The sequence below is a fragment of the Ptychodera flava genome, chromosome 20, assembly GCF_041260155.1.
Source record: "Ptychodera flava strain L36383 chromosome 20, AS_Pfla_20210202, whole genome shotgun sequence".
Classification (NCBI taxonomy): Eukaryota; Metazoa; Hemichordata; class Enteropneusta; family Ptychoderidae; genus Ptychodera; species Ptychodera flava.
In genome coordinates this window covers 15,455,550-15,471,488 of record NC_091947.1, presented here as the reverse complement: position 1 = coordinate 15,471,488, position 15,939 = coordinate 15,455,550, and the positions used below count along the sequence as shown (strand labels likewise).

At 36.5% G+C, this 15,939-nt stretch overlaps 1 long non-coding RNA gene across 1 annotated transcript in view; it reads right to left on the bottom strand.

Moving 5' to 3' along the window:
- LOC139120153 (uncharacterized) overlaps nt 1-13,888 on the bottom strand; it is a 79,981-nt gene extending 66,093 nt beyond the window's left edge. The window contains exons 1-2 of the long non-coding RNA XR_011549051.1: nt 13,488-13,888; nt 11,629-12,499 (exon numbers count right to left, since the gene is read on the bottom strand). This is a non-coding gene — a long non-coding RNA (uncharacterized lncRNA). The remainder of the gene's footprint in view (nt 1-11,628; nt 12,500-13,487) is intronic.
- Nucleotides 13,889-15,939: the final 2,051 nt, after the last annotated feature.

The following is a 15,939-nucleotide window of genomic DNA, read 5'->3' as shown; positions in this document are numbered from 1 at the left end:
AGGGCGTACCCTCAGAAACCATAAATAAATTATTTAATAAAAAAATAAAACATGTCATGAAAGGACATGATACCATGAATCCTGTATACTTGAAATGTGCGTTCGTGAGCGAATTGGTGCAGCAATTACATCCTGAGCAAATGCAAAAAGCTTGAATGAGTGATCACCCTTTGCTGCTTTGCGAGTACTCCAAGTTTGCTCGGCACTATCACGCCAACGGCCTCAACTCTACATTAAGTTGCAATCATGTATGTTTGGATAAAGTTTGCTTCCGTTTGCACGCTTTTTTCCTCGACTCTACATAGAAGACTCTACAGCATGAAAATGGCATCAGAAGAGAAATTAGGAGGCTGAAAATAAGCGGATATGCCCATAATATGATATGTGAGACGGACGTGTAAAAGGGGATTCCCATCCTATAAACTGGATTGATGATGGATATTTATTTGCTTATCTTCGTGATTGATTAAAAGAGTAATGCGTAGATTTTAAATTGGAAGTTAATTATCAGTGCATAGCATTTACGAGCAAGAAGACTGCAAATTTCAAATTACTAATTAACTGCTTTTACATTACGTCGACTCTGATTGTTCCATCATTGTGCACCAAAAACACTTATTCAACATACCCATCACATACAGGTACAAAGGCACTCTTGGGTCATGCAAGTTCGATCGATCATGAACACCGTAAAATGGATATCATCGATCTAAATGCTTCAAGAATACTTCTTTTAATGGACACAATATGTTACAACATTAGTTTGGCTAATTTATCAAGTCAAGTACTTCATTGTACGTCTCTGTGTACAGAACATTGCCCTTAGATTCATCAAGCATTAACCATAATCTTATCACAATGTCGAGGGAAAATTTACAACAAATTTAAAAAGTTTAATATGTAGACAGTTGTGGAATAAACGCTCGAAAATGAACCGTTCAAGCGTCTTGGCGGTATAACGTATCCCTTAAGTTATGGGAACATGTAAACCTTGCAGTGAAGTAGATGAGTTCGATCAGTGACAATGTTCTGTGCTTTCCTTTTAATGCCTTTCTTTTTTTCATTCAAAATAACTATAACTATACGTACAAAATTATGCCAATTTATCATTATTGCTGTACCGTATCTCCTATGGTCTCACTTGTTGTAAGCGGCCATAATTGAAGTCCTGAGGCCGAGCTGGCTTCTTTCCAGGCAGCGGGCTCAAATGTGGATCTTCGAGAAAGTCTAAGACCCAAAAGGGCATATTCCTTGAATCAGAATTCGGGATTAATCGAACTCATGAGAAAAATTTATATTTCTAAAGTTTGAAAGTGCTTAAACATTAAGCAAAAAGAATGTTTATACATGCGTTCGAAAGCTTTAAATATCTTGAAATCAAATTGAACACAAAGTGACAGACACATCTTAAACACCTCTACGCACCTTTATAACAGACGTGGATCAAACTTGTCAGTCGAATTAGAAAGCATGCGCTTGGTTGTGTATTTACTCAATTACGATATCAAAGCTACGGTGTGATAGTCAGTCATTATGAAAGTCAATCACAAATGCAAGCAGAATTTCTCCTTGTCTGAATAAGTAATCGTAATATTGTCGGATCATATTATTGTCGGATCATTACGTTTACAAACGCTATTAGACCGCAAGTTTTTAATGTTAAAATTTGACTTATTAGTTCAGTAATGTGCCGATTTGAGAGACTATGAATAGAACAACAGACATCACATCTCAAATAGATGATCATAGTGATTAGTGTGGAGATACATTTTCTAACAGTACACTTTTTGAAACGAACTAATTCCGTCCGAATTCTATTTATTGTGCTCCTCAATATACATAACTGCTGTTGCGATAGGGATCACTAAATGATGATGAAGTGAGTCAAATCGTCTCGACCGCCCGGGGAACCGTTATGACAATAATATCGTACTGTTAATTTTTATTGCTCAATGGCACACTGAGGGTGTTGTATGTGCTGCTGTTAGACGGAGAAAGTAAAGACAGAGTAAAGATGTGAATAAACTTCTCTATTTCATTCAAATCACCAAAACTAGAGTCACAGGAACTTACGGAAGAAAGAAGAATTTCATGATGGGTGCTGTATGTTGGAATTCATCTTCATCTGAGAATTTACGATACTTCCAGTCAGAAAAAAATGTAACAACTTAGCTGGCTATTGAACCATTCTTTATTGAGAGTGGAGATTTAGCCGTGCGGTTCTGTCTGCTGCCTCTCCGCTAGGCGATTGATACCATATGTTGTGGGTTCGAACCCGATTGAAAACTAGCCGTGTATTCCAAAGCTTTTCATTTGCCGGTGGTTTTGGAATTGATGACCTTCTACCTAATTCTATTTTTATAATAAGATGTGATCAGAAATTCTAAGTTTTGTCAGTCATTTGAAAGAGTTAAAAGAGAGTTAAAGTTTTGGTATCTAACAGATAATTTTCAAATTCAAAATCAGTGTTAAATAGTCCATATGTTCTGAGCTTATTCTTCTGTATTTTATAAGACTGTTTATACACTGTTTAAGATATTTGTTACGTAGATTATCACGAACAGACAAGTAGCACTGCATTAGTTCAACATGTTATTTATTTAATCAGACCAATATGAATTAAACCGTGATGACATGAATCATTACGTTTAGTAAAAATAGTCTATGCATATTTAATGTGCCATACAAGAATTACTTGCATGGGAAATACTGAGATTTACTACTTCTTCCAAGTCGGTTTCAGGTTGCATGTATTGCTCTGTATGGTAAACAAAGGATGAGGTAGGGGCAACATAATGAATGGATGAAGTAAATTAAAATGATATTTTTGGAAAATTTAGACACTGCCCTTTTTAGAAGTAGTTCTTGTAAAATGTAGAATGTGTGTGAACTTCTCATTTCATTCTTAAAACTGCAGCTCAGAAAACTTTCAGATTTTACGAGAAGTTACTCTGAAAGACATAACTTGGATTTGTTCAAACAACGAGGAAATTGCACATTATGCTGATTTTTGAAACTACCAGTGTCTTCTCGGTTTTGAGAAAACATCTGATTTTATGATAGTGCTGGTTTTAAAGCTTTCAAAATTGATATGCAGCTACTTGGGTTTAATTAAATTAGCATAACATTTGCATAAGTAAATTTGATTAAGTTCTTGCCCATATTTTGCTCACTTTGACTCATTCAGTAAATTCAAATGATAATGTAGACTTGGTTCAAGTCGGTGAATTTAAAAAAAATAAAATCATTTATAATAGTTTCTCTTGTGTCTCTCCTATTCGTACAAACCTATCCGGAATTTGGCAGCTCACGCCAGGTTTTCCCAGCGATTGAATGCGTCACGTTTGAGTCTGCGCAGTAGTGAGTTAGTTTCTGTCGGATTCCAAGTGAAACTCCGCTGTATAGCGTTCACTCCACTCATCGCGTTCACCCATGGATGTTACATCCATGGTTCACCCTACTCATCGCGTCCACTCACGCGCGCGTTTCACATGAAAGCAAAATACAAATCATTGCGTTCACTCCACTCAAACATTCACAAATCACAGACTTGAACCAAGTCTAATGATAATGCAATTTTCATCGAAAAGTTGGGAACTACACGCTCAATTGTGTCAAAACAGTTTCCTCTAATTGGTCTTACATCTTGGTAATGCTATACGTAACTTCTAAGGGATGACATTATGAAGATATCACAATTCACACAATATTTGCACAAACAGAGTTTTTGAGAATTTATTTGGTTCATTTCCTTCAAAAATCTCTCAAACTGTTAGCAATCATATTTGGTTTATACTGCCTTGAAGGGATGATCTCATTCAGTTTTGCTGACATTATGACAATTTTAAATAATGCACATTTTGTCAATTTTGGTCGGGAAACTTTTGTATGAAGGATTTTGCATTTGATATTTCTACTCAGAATACTCTTGACATTAAATGCAACAAATCAACATCAGTAATGACTTACCTTTCCCTTTAATAAAGCAATTATTATTATTTTGGGCTACTTTTTGTCTATTGAGTCCTTGGGATATCTCCAAATTTGTTTGGCTGAATGTTTGCCATGATATGATTCTTTAGGGGATGCTTTGCAGCAAATTTATTTATCAGTGAAAGTTATAAGAAGGGGTATGACAGCTACTTACGTCACTTGTTTGTAATAATATCCTGCAAATTGTTGATCTTACTAGCTCATGCAGTGGGCCACTATGGGAATCACTGATATCCAATTACATCACTGCATGATGGTAAGAACTAAATTCTTGACAGTAAAGTCACCAACATTGCAATCCTACAATGCTTGTAGGTGTGTCATTGATTGTCACAGCCACAGCATTTATAATTTTTACTTTGATCAAGATTTGAAATCGATAAATTTACTAATTTACTAAGACATCTTTAAAATTTGAAAATAAAAACCCATTAATATATTTTTGTTTAGGGTGCAACCATCATGACTTGCGTGTCCGGCTTGTGTGTCAAGAATCACCAGGTTAGCGTGATGCATGCTGGTTTCCAGGATGAGCAAGCTGCTGTATGAGCCTGAACATGAACCTGGAGCATGCGTAAACTTATGCCTTACCAAATAATGGGGCTTTTCGCTTGGCTGCACAGTTGTCCCTACTGTACCTGTAGCAAGCTTGGCCATCAATGCCTCCTATGATGAAGAAGAGTATCCTAAAACAAATATTTTTATCAAATAAAAATACTATAAACTTTGCACTGTCATTTTCAATCAAAATTGCATTGCTAATCTTACTCTGTGGGAGCTTATAGACCCAGCCCTATTGTGTAACCTATTTGTGTTCATGAGGGAGTAATAGAATGCTCAACTTACTAAACGATGTGAGTTTTATGTCAATCACTTTGAATATACATGGTAGCAGAGACAATATTTCATAAATCTGAGATAAAACTGCATGGCATTCTTACTATCATCTTACAAGATTAAGGTCATGGGATAGGACACTCAGACGAAACAAGAGACACAAACACCATTTCAAAGTACACATTAATATTTGTACTTTGAAACAGCATCGATGTTGTTCTTTCATATTGAAAGGTAAAATTTATTTTCTCTTGCCCAACATTTCTTAAATTGATAATAAAGTTCAGATGAATTTATCATCATTTGTCCTTTACACGAATCTTGTAAGTACAATCAATTGTAGAGTCTGTTAATTTTCAGGTAGGTGGAAATTTCATCACAATGAAATGAAATGAGGTCACACACACACCAGTGGAATATTAAAGTCATTTATTAACCAAATCATTGACACAGCTTGAAAAAATTTGAAGGCAAAACCACTCCAAATCTAACCTCTATGAGATGTCAAAGCTATGAAGCGACATTTCCATTTACATGTATCTTGATACAAGAAACAAGAGCTTTTATATCATTGGTAGAGTCCTTACAGCACCAACTTATGCTATTTTGCAGCATTTTGCTGATTAATGATCGAGTCTCTATTAAAGTGATCACATGGTTCCTTTACCTTTTCAATTGTAGAAGATGTAGCTACACCACTGGCATTTCTATACCTTATGACAGTTTATTGTACATACACAGTTGACACACTGAATGCACCAATTAACATAACACTACAGAGGTGGATTTCATCAAAGTTCCATACTACCTGTTTCTACTGTGACATTTGAATGATTCAAAACTAGAGTAATGCAATTGCATATGATGAAAATGATAAGCCTGAATATATGGAAAACACACTAAAATAACCACTCATTTTTACAGCATGCTATCAAAACATCATAGCTCATAGCTTGATTCATTAATTATTGCGCATGAATTTCCAAAATAAGAAGTTAAAATATAGGTGTAAATCATTATGATTTGTACAACACTATGGAATAAAAATACATTTGCAGGCAACAGCACATTTATAAAAGTAGCACTTCATACAGTATAAAGTAGCACTTCATACAGTATAGAGACATCAAATCGAATTTTCAGGTAGAATGCGTCTTGGGCACAGATCTTTGGACTCTCAATATTTTACAATTCTTTACTGGTCTACCACATGGTGGAGCTCAGTTGAAAGCTCTTGGAATAAAGAAAATTTTCACCATGTTAGTTTTTTTAAGAACAAAATTTTTACTTTTCCCCATAAAGCTAATTTTAATTTCAAATATTGGTAGATGTTAGGTATTTTGTTTCTCTGGTGGAAAACTTTGCATGGTGACCCATGATTTTTACTGTTGATTTGGTGAGAGAAATTGGTTGAAAGTTTCAATGAGGAAAGTTTGAGCAAAGTTTTGAGTCTTTCACTTATAAGGTGAATTCTACCTTCACAATAAAATGCCATAATAACATCCTTTCACATTTGGACAGAGTACAATAGAAGTATTAACATGAAAAGTTTGTTCTTTTGTCATCTTTATGTGCTGAAGATTGATTTAACAAATCAAAATGTATTTTTTATACACAAAATAATGCATATGAAGGTTAAATTATGGAAATACAGATTTCCACATGAATGCTGAATGCAGCCTTCAAGATTATCAGCAATATCTTCAGATACTCATACGTCTGAAAAATTACTAGTAAGCTCTATTAACCTTGATTGAGTTTTCCTCGCTTTGTATTATGCAAATGATGCATGCCCAAGTATGCCAACGACATCTCTACTTTAGCCATATACATGCTCATCAACATTGTTTTATAAATTATCTGACATTTGGCAATGCACATTTTGGATACAGAATGTAAATATACTTTGCAAATTAAACAAATGTGACACACCAATAATGAGCATGATCAAACTTAGGTCAAAGTTACATGCTCTCATAACACTGACAAAATCAGATCAGAAGCACGACAACCAGTGTAGTGGTATTTAGTACAATTGAGTATGATTTATTTTTCACAGGTTGTTGTTCTTCAAGAACACTTTTATCTTTGATGCCTGCTTTCAATACTGGGTTTACACAAATTTTAAATTGACAGTCCCCTGCAATTTCCTATTGTGAAAAATTGCCACACACTAACAATTCCCTTTACCAGTTTAGTGAGTAATATTACTTAGGGATATACTATGTTTGAGATGATGACTACTTGATAAAGCTTCACTCAAGATCTGGTCAAAGCGTGTGGTTGTATATATCTCACAAGTCATTATTTATACATGGTGGCTCTAATTAACTGAATCACATCCACCAACATAGTCAGAACAAAAAGCAATTTAAATAGCTTAGCCGAGACACATTGCATGCTTCATGTTTGGATATGTTCTATTGGAGACATTGTACATCAATATCAAAAGTCATGAGAACAAATCCTGATGCAATAATATAACACCTCTTAACATTTTAGCAAGTACCACATTCAGCTTTAAACTCTGTGTACTGAAGCATTCAATGTTTCCATAGGCACTCTTTGAAATACAAACTTGCAATGTTGAAGAAATATTCATGCTCATTATACAAATAAAACTAATCAAGATAGAATGTATCTTTCAGAACAAATATTTGGATTCCTCAATTTTTACCGTACTTTGCTGATATGCTGCTCATGTAAACTTATTTTGAAGCTTGTGGAGTATATAAAATTTACATGGTCACCTCTGATTTTGTTCTTGATTTTGGAAGCAAAAGGTTTCACGTCCTGTGTAAATTCTCAATATCAATGTACTCAATACCTTGATGGTATTTCAAGCTGGTTTGCCCTGCCACATAATATAATGCAAACTCTGATGCAAGTAATTGCTCTGTAAAAGCTATGGTACTGTTCTGTCAAATTAGTGAATCTTGGGATAAAACATTTCACACTACTGTGCACTTTATAGAAGTATTACACACTTTTGATAGTTTTCATGAATTGTATACATGTACATATCACTAATGTACATTTACTTGTTATAGGCATTTAGAAGGCATACAGGCCTACATTTCTCCATATGCTGTACAGATATAACAAACGGGGATTGAAATGGAAGAAAATCTTGAAGAGAGCTGAATTCAATTTTGAACATAGTCAAAGCATATTGTACACAGATTGCTTATACTTTGGGTTCACATGTTTATCGCACAATTCGACAGCCATTTCTATCAATCATCTAATTATACCTTGGTGTCAGTCTGTCTGGAATTCACCAAAGTTGTTCAGAACACACATTGTAAATTTATATCACAGTATCATAAAGCCCTTCCCTTTTCTTCTCTCAGTCAAAGTTCGTCACTTTTGACCTAAATTATGCGATGACTTTGTTAAGTACGATAATATATACTGATGACAAGAGAATACCTGCTTGGTTTAAATTTCATCAAAACTCCAGCAGCCAATTTTCCCTCAAGAAATATGCCTTCCTTAGATAGCTGGACATACAAAATATTGAAATTATTCAAAACTGTGTTGTTAAATGTATGGTTAAGGTATGGCCTACCCCGTATATTTGAAGGGAGATGAAAATAAAAGTTTTCGTACAAAATTTTCACAAACACATCACATATTACATCAAATGCCTAAAAAATTATCATCAAGTGTTCAAAATAACATTACACAAAATGATCATTATCTAATGAAATATGTAATATTGAGTATTTCAAAAATGCAAGGCAAATGGTCATTGAAAAGTACTTTTTACTTAACTTGATAATAATTCTTCTTTTGGCGGTCACCCATTCTATTACAATTTGGTCATGTACACTGATACACGCCAACGAGGGGCCGGGAAAATAGAATCTCACTGCATTTCAGCCAGTGGTTTCTGAGATTTTTACACAACTAACAGAAATGAGAATACAATTCACAAAAATGCAAATTGCAGATGTCGCTACATAAATGAACAAATTCATTTAAAGTATTAAAATAAAAACCCAACATGTCTGAGATGTTCATGTCCATATTTTGATGCTGAAATATTCATTTGAGCAAATTCTCATCTTCACCATATCACACACAGACAATAAAACCATGATCCCTTGGGCAGGTCACAAATTGTAATCATGCCCTTGCTATCATGTCTTGTTGATTTATTAAATTAACCAAACTCTGCTTTGTCCAATACTTTGCCTAAAAAGAAGTAACAAACAGAGTGTATACTTGATATTGGGGCTTAGTATAAAGCAAATATGAAACAAGTAAACTACAATCTGTTATTTGCAGAAATTATGTGCAATATACCAGCAGTGGCAGGCTATATCTTTCAGCCATGTTATACTTTATTTAGATCATGTGAGCGACTCTCAACAAATCGCAATACCACTGAAACAAGTAGGAAGCTCTTTTTCCCTATAATAAACATCTGGTAATATCATTTCAAATGCAGACTTCTGTCCTCTTCTTTCAGAAGTCATTATTTCACTCCTTTATCAGCCAATTCTTCTTTGACTCTCTTTAGGTAATAGGATCTGGGTAACCATAACTGCAATAGAAAATATTCTTTTAAGTCAAGGATTATTCACCTAAAGATAATCTTAACTAAATGGCATTACTTGAATGTGGTCTGACAAAATACGCTACAACATTATCAAGAGTGCACACATGTATGATATCCTAAAATGACCTTAGTTTAACCAACTTATCACAAACCAAAATAATACCTACATTCTTTACAGTTGCTGAACCTAGGAACAACTTATTACAACACATAACTGAAGTACATGAAGATATACAGTTCATTTACAGAAACACAGCAAAATCTCTTGAATGGAAACCAATTGTGTAAATATTACTTGGGAAATGCAAGGTATATTGTCATGTTGCTCATGACTTACAGGAAGGGTGATGTTTTAGTAGTACACTGATATCAGTTTGTAAGCACACCCCGCTACACATGATATGGAGTCAAAAGAAAGTTCAATGCAAAAGAAAGGAGCAAAGCAATTGCACAAATAAAGGGAATTAAACTAGCGGTAATAAGCTGACAACAGATAAGCGCAATGTCAAAAACTAAGAAAGTTAACTAAATAAAGTACTACATCAAAACTAAGTTAACAAAGACAACTCAAATATTGGGCGAGGGGTCTCCGCCAGTCTGCTTCCGGGGCAAGGTTTGGGTTGCAAACTTGGGTTTGCAGACCTTTTGAAAGCCGAAAGTGAAAGCGGTTCCACCAGGCAGGTGGTGGCCCCCTTCTTGAGTGGGGGTGAATGTAATGGACAGCCCACAGAGGGGAAGCAGACTGATGGAGCCAAGGAGGAGATGGGGTTAGTGGAGGGATAGCATGGCAGACGGTCTGAAGGCCTAGAATAAATGAACCTGGACAAGGGGCCTGAAAGAGGGCTGGTGAGGTCAAGTGCCATGTGCAAGAAAGATGGGCAGCTAGATGACGCATACAAAGACGTCTACATCAGCACTGCGTAAGTTGCTTGTGTGGCAGACGGTCTGAATGGCCTAGAATAAATGAACCTGGACGAGGGCCTGAAACAGGGCTGGTGAGGTCATTGGTGCCATGTGCAAGAAAGATGGGCAGCTAGACGCATACCAAGACGTCTACATCAGCATTGCATAAGTTGCTTGCGTGGCGGATGGTCTGAATGGCCTAGAATATATGAACCTGGACAAGGGGCCTGAAACAGGGCTGTTGAGGTCAAGTGCTGTGGCAAGAAAGATGGGCAGCTAGATGATGCATACCAAGACGGCTACATCAGCATTGCATAAGTTCCTTCAGGACAGCTGTGTTCTGCAAGGCGGTCTAGCTCTGTGGACTTACAAACTAGATTTGTGTTATCACACAAATCTTTATATTATTATTAGATTAACTTATCGAAATCTGGAATGAGCTTTAAAAGCTCTTATTCCTGGTTCCAAAATAAAGGAACAACATCGCTCTTTTTTAGCTTTTTTCATGAATGTTTTTTTATATGAAAAGTACTTTGTGTGCAGTTTGACTTCTTGAAACATGCTGAAATACTGGTCAACTGTATACAGTCTAAACTCTGCTTGCAGCAAGACATGATTAAACATTCAGTGAAATATTTTACAGTCTGTACCAAAAAATCAACTCTCACCATGCATTGCTGAACATACACTGTTACATAAAGGTTTGGACCCCATGCAAGCTTTTGCAATGAAATCTTATTTGGCAATGCATTTCATATTAGGGCTCAAAATTCTTTTTTTCCTTGGTAGTCCAAGTGGGCTACTGTGTTTTAAAGCTGGTAGCCCTTAGCCATTTTTTCCATGTTTTTGTTTCCGTCTTTGCATACTACACTTTAAAACATCCCTTACCAAACCTGCAGACCTGCCAGATGGCTGTTTCAGATCTTCGCAGCTCGGCTGTAGCAGATCACTTGCAGATATCTGCAAATGGTCTGATTTTGTGCATATATAATTAGCTTTGAGCTGCAAATTGCAGCTCATGGGGCATGGTATGCAGATCAATGACATACACATGACAGCTCAAATGCAGCCCGTGACTTTTGACCTGCAGACATACAGCAGCTCATAGCAGACAACTTTCAGCCCATGACTTTTGACCTGCACACATGCCACAGCTCATTGCAGACAACTTTCAGCCCATGACTTTTGACCTACAGACATACAGCCGCTCATATTAGACCACTTGCAGACATATAACAGCTCAAAATGGATATTGCTCATTCACCATTATCATACTACATGTAATGGGTCACATTTTATTTGTACACACAAAATATATTTATTTCTACCTCATGTCATGCTCACTTCAATGGCTCACAACAATACAACACAAGCAGCTGGAGATCCTCGTCACCCTGTTAGATAAATGTGACACACCTCATCAAAGTTACCATACCAGTGAACTAGCTCACATGTGAGTAAAAAAAGATAACACCTGATGTAGGATGAAGAAACACTCATTTATTACTAAAGGTTACGGGAAAAATTACACTGAATACAACAAAGGAAAAAAGTCTAAAACCTTTATGAAGCTAGCATAATGTTATATCAAAACTAGTACAAACTAGTCCAAGTTTACTGTCATGAACAACTGATGTTGGAGATATTGTGAGATGTTTACCTCAGCATTGTTTAATGAATCAAACTTCTTCTGAGAAATTGTGAAGAGTTAATCTCAGCATTGTAAAATAGATCAAAGTTCTTGTAGTTTATTCAAATATTTCCAGTACTTATCAATTCCAACAAAAGTTATTCTGATGTATAGAATAAATATAGGAAGCTTTGAACAAATACCGGTAGTAGTAATGAAATTGAGATCCTCTATATGGAAAGGACATCAAACTATATATCAAGCAATACACATTTGTTTTGGCATTTAATGAGAAAGAAGAATCGCGAGGGTGTAATTTAAATAGATACAATTCACCCAGATGGACCATGGGAAATAAAGTGTTACTTTATGTAAAATCACTTCGCAGCAAACATGTTTACAAATTCTGTTTACTCACTCAAACCAAGGGATTTCCATGCTGAAACGACACAATGCTACATGTAGGGCTACGCTCTAAATTTAATCGCTCGCGTTTTTGATACTTTTATAGTGTAAAACTGTGAAGTTTTCCTTCAACGTGAAGCCTTAATACCAGTCACAGATGAACTCTGAAATGATAGAAGAATGAGAAACACAAGTTACTGAAATGTGAAAATATATGATTTACAGTGCTTAAATGCAGACAAAAGGTTCACGTAGCTTTTAAAATCCAGTGAGAATTTACATTAGCGAACATATCAATAAGCCAGTTAAGGCCTGTCGATGAAAAAGAAAGTGAAGCAAGGCTGCAGGCTGGCAAAGACTGAACCATATTACCGGTACACAGTGTTTCATCTAGGATACTACACCAGGGTGGGGGGATTGGTCCCCTTCCACTGGAATTTTCGAGGGGATTTTAAAATTTTGGGGAACTTAACTTGTAACTTGTACGGGTTTATTTGCCCCGAAAAATAAGTTTGTCTGTTCACTGAATTCAAAAACAGGACCCATTCGGGCCATTGTGTGGGCCATTGACACCACAGTTTGCTTGTGACTTTCATTGCATGCCGTCTGCACTGAACACGTTTCTGTGACAATAAAGTCCGATTGTTCGTGTCGATTTTGCTATCAGAATTATTTTCAGAGTGTTATGGACATCCATACAATGCATAAAAACTTCAGTTTGTCTCCTTTTCTCAATCGTACAGAGATAATGTGACACAGAAACCGTATCGGGCTAGGGCAATGAACTTTGTGAACGTACACGTAACTCTCAACTGGCAGGCTTTCATATGCAAAATCAGCGTACGGAAAATTTACGCGTAGTATATTGTTTCAACAGCATTTTCAAGAAGCAGATCAAAAGCCTAGATGAAACACTGATTACATGGTGATCGAAAATCGGCAATTTTATTGATGACAATTGTGTTGGATTGACTGTGTATATTATTTCAGCACCCTGTCTTCTTGAATCGTACAATCGCAAATCGGCAGTTTTACTGATGCCTGGCTTGAACTTTGAATCAACTAGATATCCTCGATATACCGAATGTAATCTTCAGAAAAGTCTGTACAAATAAAAAACGCATATGAAGGAGATATGTCAAAGTAACTTACCTATAGTATCATTGGGATCGGTATGCGGTTTGCAATGCCGTTTGCAATTGCAGGCAATATATCCATGGTTTGACCTCATTTCTCCTGACGGCGAGACTATTGGTACGTTGAATATGTCGTCAAGTATACTCGTTCAATTTGCTACCATTTTATCAAAGTTTGGATACCGTTTTCGGCGAAATTTCATCCAAAGTTTAGCAAAGAAACATGACAGAGTAACCCTGAAGCTAATTCAATACGTGTAGATTAACGGTCGATATGTCTTGCCGCTAACACTTTGACCTGCTTGACCTGGGTCATTTAGCGAATCTGACCAATCGCGGACAACTTTTCACATGATAAATGACGTCATCATGCGTGATGCAGCCTAACCAACAACAACATGCAACGTACACGTTTTTCTCAAGGGTGTATGTTTTGATGTTCGGACCTGTGGGGAGTAGCAAAAGTAGCGGTGCTCGGATCTACAAATATCAAAGGTAAAACGGAGCACAGCTTAACATCGAATGAACAATGATTCTGAGGAAGACACGTTGATAATTATAAGGCAACTTCTCATTGATGCACAGGGCTTTCCCGGCGTTTTTATATGTGTGCCCATAGGATTACGCTGATAGACTACATGTACACGTACACGCGTACTCGATCAATTTTCTGAGCCGAGATCGCAAAACGGACGCACGCAAATTTTAATTTGAAATGGACTGAACTCATTAAATACCTGACCGTCCTTATAACTTCACTCTACTAGAAACGAAAACTCAACTACGGTGGTGCATACCCTTATATATACCTTGACTGGCTCATGTTTTGCTGCCAGTGAACTGTTTCGAGCTGCCATAGAGCTGTGACAATTGTAGTGTCAACAAAGTTTTACTTCGAACGATTTTGAGCTGCATAACGGCTGTTGACCGATCGGCCAAGAGCTGCACAAGTCTGCATTTCGTCTTCCAGAGACACTCGAATCTGCAGCAGACAAATGACAGCTCCAAACGCTCTGTGCAGATCTGCATTAAAGCTGGTTTGAGCTGTCACAGCTCTGAAACCGATCTGCTGCAGCCAAATGAAGATCTGCACGTTTCCTACGGGATATGTCATATTTTATGTAACATGCTCATCAGCTCATGGTTCCATTTTTCATGGTTCCATTTTTTTCCATTGAAGTTTAACCTAAACCTAATAATTCAATGTGTTCATTTTAAAGTTAAGGTTATGGGGAGCACATATGGGGAACGTTTTTGACAAAATGGTCTGGTTTTTACGGTTTTAAACGTTAAAAACTTACATAACCATTATCAGAATTCTCAGTTTCTTTTGCTTGTTTATTTTATTAGGACCTTTGCTATTTAAGGTAATACATTGTCAACAACAAAGAACAAGATGAATCACAGAGAGACTGCTTCATGTGACCTAAAACATTAAAATCCATTGATTCTCTGTTCGTTTTTGTGAAACTGCTTAATCAGTTCACTTCTCTATTATTGCCTCAAATATTTATACCTCAAATATTTATACCCTTGCATGAATATTGCAAAATAATAGCTGAAAGCATAAAAATCTGGAAGAAACTTTTTACCCCGGTTTGCTCTGGGAGGAACAGTCAGTCTCTACCATCATAACTTGCCTTTAGCACTGTTTTTTATCAGCTAGCTGATTTCTTGAGATCAGCTAAAGTCATGCCCAGGGATCTTGACTAAATATGGAAGCAATTGGTATATTGTGACATTGTGAAGCTTCAGGGAAGTTCAGGGACGCTGTCAAGTATGCTACCATGGAATTACCTAGCGGACTGAAAAGTTATTCTTTAGGGATGGCCGAATGGAAGGATGGGACTTGCAGTATAGCACGCTAGTGGCAGTAGTTGTTGTTGTTTTAATGGTATATCTCCTTTTTGAGGATTGAAAAATAAGTCATAGGACAGTTTGCTTCTTTTCAATTACTGCAGGAATACCAATATCGCTGAACGCTAAGAGACTAGTAACCACCTATTGTAAAAATTGCCATATTTATTTCTGAAGATGTGAAAGACATATTCACTCCCTGCAAAGTTTATCTTCTCACAATGCCTTTGTCGGGAATAAAGTCAAATATAGGAACTTTGGCAAATGCGTCGTCTAACGGCTATAGATATCTCATTCCCATGTGACAGGAGGTACAGGAAAGTTGTGGCATTTGTCGGCTACTGGAAAAGTTGTCAATAGCCTCTCTTAAATTTCATTTGTCGGTACAGAAAAAGTCCCTCTTATTCACCGGTGTTATTGTCATGAAAATTACCCGCCCCTTTGTCCTTCCCTCTGAAATAGAATCCCATTAGCACACTTATTCAACCCCTCACATCCTAAAATATAATGGTACAGTCCACAAGGTACTAATTTGTGGAAGCATACCGATACTTGACAAGGTCTAAGTTAAGGCAGCAGGGTCTAATTTCCAACCAGCTGTGGTCAATCTG